General features: G+C 62.1%; 1 long non-coding RNA gene across 1 annotated transcript; it reads left to right on the top strand.

The window, feature by feature from the left end:
* The first annotated feature begins 1,203 nt into the window (after nt 1–1,203).
* Nucleotides 1,204–6,793, top strand: LOC112648141 (uncharacterized). The gene is made up of 4 exons (XR_003128796.3): nt 1,204–1,478; nt 1,578–1,696; nt 3,171–3,408; nt 3,798–6,793. It is a non-coding gene; the product is annotated as an uncharacterized LOC112648141 (long non-coding RNA).
* The last annotated feature ends 234 nt before the right edge of the window (nt 6,794–7,027 follow it).

Genomic DNA, 7,027 nt, shown 5'->3' with positions numbered 1-7,027 from the left:
GTGTCACAGGCCCCTCGCCCCGTGTGCCCCGCCCGAGGACTCTGCAGCAGCCGAGGCCACGAGCACAGCTCCCTTCGGGCAGGACGGGGTGCGGAGCCGGGGGCCCCCCGGAGGCCACAGCGCGGGAGCCCAGCGCTCCTGCTCTCCACGCCCGGCTCCGGGCCCCGCCCCCAGCGGCCGGGCCCCGCCCCCAGCAGCCGGGCCCCGCCCCCAGCACACAGGGCCCCGCCCCCAGCACGCAGGCCCCGCCCCCCAGCACGCAGGCCCCGCCCCCAGCAGCCGGGCCCCCGCCCCCAGCACACAGGGCCCCGCCCCCAGCAGCCGGGGCCCCGCCCCCACCACGCAGGGCCCCGCCCCCAGCAGCCGGGGCCCGCCCCCAGCACACAGGGCCCCGCCCCCAGCAGCCGGGCCCCCGCCCCCAGCACACAGGGCCCCGCCCCCAGCAGCCGGGCCCCCGCCCCCACCACGCAGGGCCCCGCCCCCAGCAGCCGGGCCCCCGCCCCCAGCACACAGGGCCCCGCCCCCAGCAGCCGGGCCCCCGCCCCCAGCACACAGGGCCCCGCCCCCAGCAGCCGGGCCCCCGCCCCCAGCACACAGGGCCCCGCCCCCAGCAGCCGGGCCCCCGCCCCCACCACGCAGGGCCCCGCCCCCAGCAGCCGGGCCCCCGCCCCCAGCACACAGGGCCCCGCCCCCAGCAGCCGGGCCCCCGCCCCCACCACGCAGGGCCCCGCCCCCAGCAGCCGGGCCCCGTCCCCGGTCGGCGCTTTGTTCCCCGCGCGGTGCAGCTGCGCGCGGCGACCACACGGGGTCGCTGCGGGCCGCCCGCGGGCCCCATCCTCTCCCTCGCCGCGCGCCCCGCCCCGCCCCGCCCCCGCCCACCTGGGCCCCGCGCGGAGCCGCCGAGGACGCGGGCGGCGGGGGCCCAGCGCGGTCGTCCCCCAATCCGAGCCTCCCGGGGCGCCCCGCCTGGGAGCCCGGCCCGCTCTGGCCTCCGCCCCTGGGCCCGGGACCGACCGGGGAGCCCCCCCCCTCCTGGGGACAAGTCCCGGGGCTCACCTGGGACACCTGCGTGGCTGAGGCCAGCCCTCCCGGTGCCGGGCCCCGAGCGCTTCCTGCCTGGAGACAGGCGCGCTCCTTGCTCTCCTAGTGTTCGGGGCGGTTCTGGGTTCACAGCAGAATCGAGCAGAAGGGCAGAGGCCGGTGCCCCCCCCCCCCCCCCCCCCCCCCCCCCCCCCGCCCCCGGGCCGCACCTGCCCTTTCCCGCCCGCGCCCTCGGACACCCGCTGCGCCCTCCCGCGGGCCTCGCTGCCCCGGCCCGAGCCATCTGCCGCCCCAGCCCCTGGCAACCACCGATCCTTCGCTGGCTCCCCGGTTTTGCCGAATCACACGTAGTTTTCACGACCACCCAAGAGCCGGGAGCCCCCCTGGTTTCATCTCGGGAGAAACTGAAGCTCAGGGCTGTGGCCGGGGCCGCCAAGGTAAGGACCACGAGCCACCAGGTCTGGATCCGCTCTTGACCCATCAAGCCAGCAGTGTCTTTTTTTTTCTTTTTAAAGATTTTATTTATTTATTCATAGAAACACAGAGAGAGAGAGAGAGGCAGAGACACAGGAGGAGGGAGAAGCAGGCTCCATGCAGGGAGCACGACGTGGGACTCGATCCCAGGACCCAGGGTCACACCCTGGGCTGCAGGCAGGTGCTAAACCGCTGGGCCACCCGGGCTGCCCCCCAGCAGTGTCTTGATAGCAGAGCCCCAGGGAGCCCATCACCGCGGCCCTGCCTCAACCTGGCCAGCAAACAGGCTGCTTTCCAGGGGGCCCCACTCAGGGGACCCCACGGTCCCGTGTGCATGTGACTGCAGCTGGGGAGTGTAACAGGGACACACTGCACAGCTCCGCTCCCAGGAGGGGGCTGCGGTGGGGAGGAGGCCCATGGCCTGCTGCGGGTGGCCCCTGGCCTGTGGTCTGCCCCTCCTTTGCCCCACCCTGGGCTCCTGCCTCCCCACAAGGGACTGACTTCCAGATCATGTGTGGACGCCCAGCCTGTTGTCCAGGTTCCATCCCCAGCCCAGAACTGGTGCCTCCAGGCTGCTCCTGAGGCCTAGGCGTGAACACACAAAGGGGAACCAGACATACAGGAAAGGAAACTGCAGAGGCCCTAGAAGTGGGTTCAGGGCTCTTTAGGTGGGGTCCCATGTACCCAGGAGATGCTCCAAGTGAGCACATCCCCTTGACCATCTTGACGCTTACCAGATTTAGCAAGTGAAAATACAAGATACCTAGTTGAATTTGAATTTTAGATAACAAGTTTTCTGCTATCAGCATATCTCAAGTGCACACTTAAACTAAAAGATTATTGCAGTTTATCTGGAATTCAAATGTAATTGGGTATCCTTTATTTTATTCACTGACCCTACCCAGTGGACTCCTGATCTTTGGGGGAGAGATGCATCAGCAAACAGGCCCCAGTGCGGCCCTCTGAAAATGTGGCATGGGGCAGGAGACCCAGACACCAAAGCTAAGGCTAGACTGGCTATCTGGTCCTGGGGACAAGGTCCTTGCCAATGGCTAGCTCCTGGCGGAGTGGAAGGCTAGTGCGGTTTGACAATATATTTTACCATGGAAGCCTCTGGAAGGCATCTACGTGAGGGTGAGGGGGAGTAGCAGATGGTGATGGGAGTGTGGGGAACAGAGGAATGCGCTAGCAGCTATGACCACCATCATTATCCCTCCTAGAGGGTTGGAGAGGGTCGGGGGCACATGCCAAGGGAAGTCCAAGGAGAGCTAGGGAGGGACAGGAGGGGACAGTGACGAATCGCTGGACCTGCCTGAGTGAAATAGCACTGCAAGTGTGCAGCCCGCTTCCCTGGCTACACCTCCCTTCCACCCTCATTAGCATCCTGGGCTAGGTGGTGAGGGGGATAAGACAGGACTTGAGGGAAGCAGGGTGGACCGCCTGCTGACCAGGGCAGAGAGGGATCTCCCCGCTGGCTTGGTGTTGGCATTTGATGATCTGGGTCTGGGTCTGCCAGCAGCATGGTCTCCTGGGGCAGCAAGAAGAGCTGTCATCAGGAGAAAAATTGGCATAGAAAGGAGATACTGGTATGGTGGAGAGACCAAGGCGAAGGTTCTAGAATGATTTCTGAAAATTTTTCGGGACCAACTAACCAGGCTGTTTGAGAAGCTGAGCTCCGGTCTACCGAAGGCAGAGAGGAGCCCCCGTCCTCCAGGCAGTTTCCGGACAAGCTCGAGCCGGCGGGGAATACTCCTCACCTGCTCCCCCACCTCTGGCCAGGACTACATCTTCAATTTGTCTGTGCCTCAGCCTCCGAGCCTGATGAGTGGAGACAACTGTGAGCTCATCAATCCAATGAATTTACACAGAACAGCAATTTGCCGATGGGAAAGTGTAAGTACAAGGCGGCATTCTTCATCAATGCTGTGTCTGTTAAGACCTTCTTGGGGGCCAGGCCCTGTGTCAGTTCGGGAAGAATTGCAAAGATTCTCAAGGAGCTCTGTTCCGGTGGGGAAACTCTGCGACTGGGTCACATGCATGTAGACAGGGTACCCCAAGCATGCAGCATGGACTGGGGTCATGGAGATTGAATTTATCTTCAGACCACACTTGAGAAGCAGATACACATACCTACTCGTGGTTGGTCCCGCAAGTGTTCACTTCATCACCTTCTACCCCCACCTCCACTCCCCCTCTTTCATGTCCCTCCACAGAGGGCAGTGGGATGGAGGGGAGAGAAGATGATCACCCCAGAGAGAACCAATGGTCTGGTGTCTCGACAGGCCTGGCCAGATCCTCTTCTGTAGGCAGATGTTCGCTGGCACGTCTGTGGGCAGGTCGCTCTACAGCATAGAGAATAAAGCGAAAGGCTGGGAACAGAAAGCAAGCCCAAGAACTCGTCCTGTGTCTGCGATGAAGGCAAAACCCGTGAAAAATAAAGCTTTTTGCAGAGATAGTTCCATATGTGACCCTAAGCACATTGATGGCAACACAGGCCAGCGGGTATGCGTGTACCGGCCTGCGTGTGGGCGTGCACATGTGTGCATGAGAACACAATGTTCAGTGAGCGCATTCGCACTGGAAAGACAAAAAGGGAAGCAATCCCAGCTGCTGCCTTGTGTGCTTCCTATAGGATGGCGTCGTGGGTGGGTTGTTCTGGATCTGGATTCGTGTCAGCCTCAACAATATTCCACCACACAGCCTTGGTTGACGCACATCCCGCGTGTTGGGCAACGTTAGTCCTGGAAAGAGACGAGGGCGGCCTTTGGTTGGGAAATGAGGCCCCTTGCAAGTGCTCTGTGCCGCGGAAGCGTGAGCTCGCGCCCTGTGACCGCACAAAGACATCCCGGGCCTCCTGTCACCCACCCCCTCGCTTCCCAGATGATCAAATAGAGATTTAGGGAGTCGAGGTAAGTTTTCTCAAGGTCGCACAGAGAACCAGTGGCCCGGAAAGGCTCGGAAAGCCGCCTCCTAAGTTCTGGTAAACCCATCGGGCCTTCCTTTGCAGCGGTAACGAGGGATTGAAAATGGGAAACTGTCCAGGAAATTCTCAAAAATCCCAAAATCATAGACAAGGGCCTTTGAAACAGAAAAATCCAAACGAGTCGTGGGACTCTGCTGTTAGCATCAGAAGCCACGAGGGCGCTGCTTTTTCATATGAACAGCTGAGAGGAATGACAAGGCGACCTTGTCCTCGGCCACGCCCACTGAATGCACCTGACCTCTGTCGCCTTGGTGCACCAGTGTCCAGGCACTCTCCGTTTGGGAGGGACACAGCTCCAATATGCGGGTGAGCAGACGAGCGGATCTCAGAGGGCCAGGACCCCCCTTCCCGTGTCTCAGCAGCTAGAGCAGGACACCGGCCCCGCGGCCTTGGCGCAGTGGATGCTCCTGCCTGGGACTTCGCACCTGGACACAGCGGTGCTCAGACGAGGTGACGTTCACGGAGTGGCAGCCTCCTGGGGGGCTGCCGGGGGCTACTGGGGGAGCCCCCGTGGGATTTTGAAACCCCACCCCCACGGGACGCCATGAGGAGGTGCAGCCTTTGGGAGGCGAGTGGGACGAGATAGGGTCATGGGGATGGGGCCCTGGGCTAGGGCTAGTGCTGTTAGCAGAGTCGCAAGGAAGCTTGCTTCCTCTGTGCTCTCTGTCCTGCAAGGCCGCGGCGCGGAGGAGGGCTTTCCACAGAACCCTACCGTGTGGGCGCCCTGACCCTCGACCTCCAAGCTCCGGGCCCGAGAGGTTGATAAGCCACCCGGTCTGTGACACTCTGGTCCCAAGAGCCGCTGTTCCCGTCCCCCTGCCGCTGGAGGAGTGGAGGGTAGTTTGCAGGGGTGTAGCCACGGGAGAGGGACGGATGGACGTGTTGCTGTTGGTTTGGGCTGGCCTGTTCACGTAGCTGAAAATGAGACTTTTCCTCTATCTGAATGTGCCCAGTCAATGCACAGGAGTCTCTTAGGTCGCGGGGTCGGGGAAGGGAGCCCCTTCTCGCTGGCCCCCTGAGAGGCAGGTGACTTCAGGGGAAGTCGCGGTGCAAGACAGCAGCCCCGCAGGGCACCACAGCCGTGCCCTTCCCTTGTAAACCTAGGGGCACCGTGGCTTTACCTGGCTCTTTCCCCTGTAGTCGCAGGGCTTGGGGAGGACATGAGTAGAGGTTCCCGTGTCACAGGTCTAAACGTAGAAATTGAGCTAACAGATTGTAACATAAACTGGGCTCTAGTCTTCTATCTGGGTGAGCATCCCTTCGGAAAGACCTAGAAAGCTGGATTCACTCGATTCTCAGGATCCCAGAGGTTCTGGTAGGGGGAGTGGGTCCACCCACCCACAGCTGCGTCCCCCCTTCCACCGCCACCGCCACTGGCTGCTCCACCCCAAAGGCTGAGAGGTCTCTTTTGTGAACGCCCCAGTCTGGAGGGGTTAATTCTGTCCATCCTCCCCAGCAAACAACCACCCCTGGAGGGACTCCGGCAGCACCCGGCCCTCACTGAGTCCTGGGGAGGGGTGCCCGGGTGGCTCAGTGGTCAGGCACCTGCCTTCGGCTCAGGTCATGATCCCAGGGTCCTGGGATCGAGTCCCTGCATGGGGCTCACTGGGAACCTGCTTGTCCCTCTCCCTACTGCTTGTGCTCTCTCCCTCATTCTCTCTCTCTCAAATAATAGAATCTTTAAAAAAAGAAAGACAGAAAGAAAGTTCTGGGGAGAGGTGCACTCGGGCCTGGAAGCAGGCTTGCGGCCATTCAGGCTGTGAGTGGAGGGTCCCAGGTGCTCTGAGCATGCTCCGCCTAGAAGGGGCGCAGGCTCCTTAGATTCTGGACCCACGGGGGCCCCTGAACACCTGCTCGCCAGGCCAAAGGACTGTCCTGACAACCCTTCTCACCTCCTCAAGCCCCATTTCTAGGCTCTGGCTCTGAAATCATGACTCTCTTCCTGGTGCGTGGGACGTGCTGGCGTCCTCTGTCGCCTCCGGCCCCAGGGTGGTCCCCGTTGTGCCCGGTGGGGGCGGGGGCCCGAGCGAGGTGGGCTGTCAGTGGGCAGCGTCTGGACAGGGGCCCAGCCACGCAGCATCAGAGTTGTGCAGCCGGATGCTCTCCTGGAATAGCTTTCCACGCCGGCAGCCCGGGAAATGGCCAGCTCCGCCTTCTGATTTAAGAGGCTGTCCTTGTCGGTGCTTCTCCCAGCTTCCCTGTGGGAGCTGGTGACCGCTGAGCCCCTGAGCCCCGGCCTCAGATAATCACTGGGATAAGTGACGTGTGCTGACCCCTCCCTCCCTCTCCCCCTCCCTCCCCCTCCCCTTCCCTCTTAACTTTCCTGTTGGAGGAAGAGAAGCAAAACAAAAGGAAAAAGGTAAATAAAGTAGATAACCATGATTATTTTAGACGTTACTGAGGGAACAGAGAGGTAAGAGGGGAGCCGATGTTGACTGAGCACCTAGTGTCCCGCCTGAGGGTGTTGTGCGAGCCCCCTCAAGCCCCAGTACAGGTCACACCTCCTCCCTGCTGCGCTGAGCCAGCCGG

This window comes from Canis lupus, chromosome 7 (assembly GCF_003254725.2).
Source record: "Canis lupus dingo isolate Sandy chromosome 7, ASM325472v2, whole genome shotgun sequence".
NCBI classification, from domain to species: Eukaryota; Metazoa; Chordata; class Mammalia; order Carnivora; family Canidae; genus Canis; species Canis lupus.
This window is presented reverse-complemented; position numbering and strand designations above follow the sequence as displayed.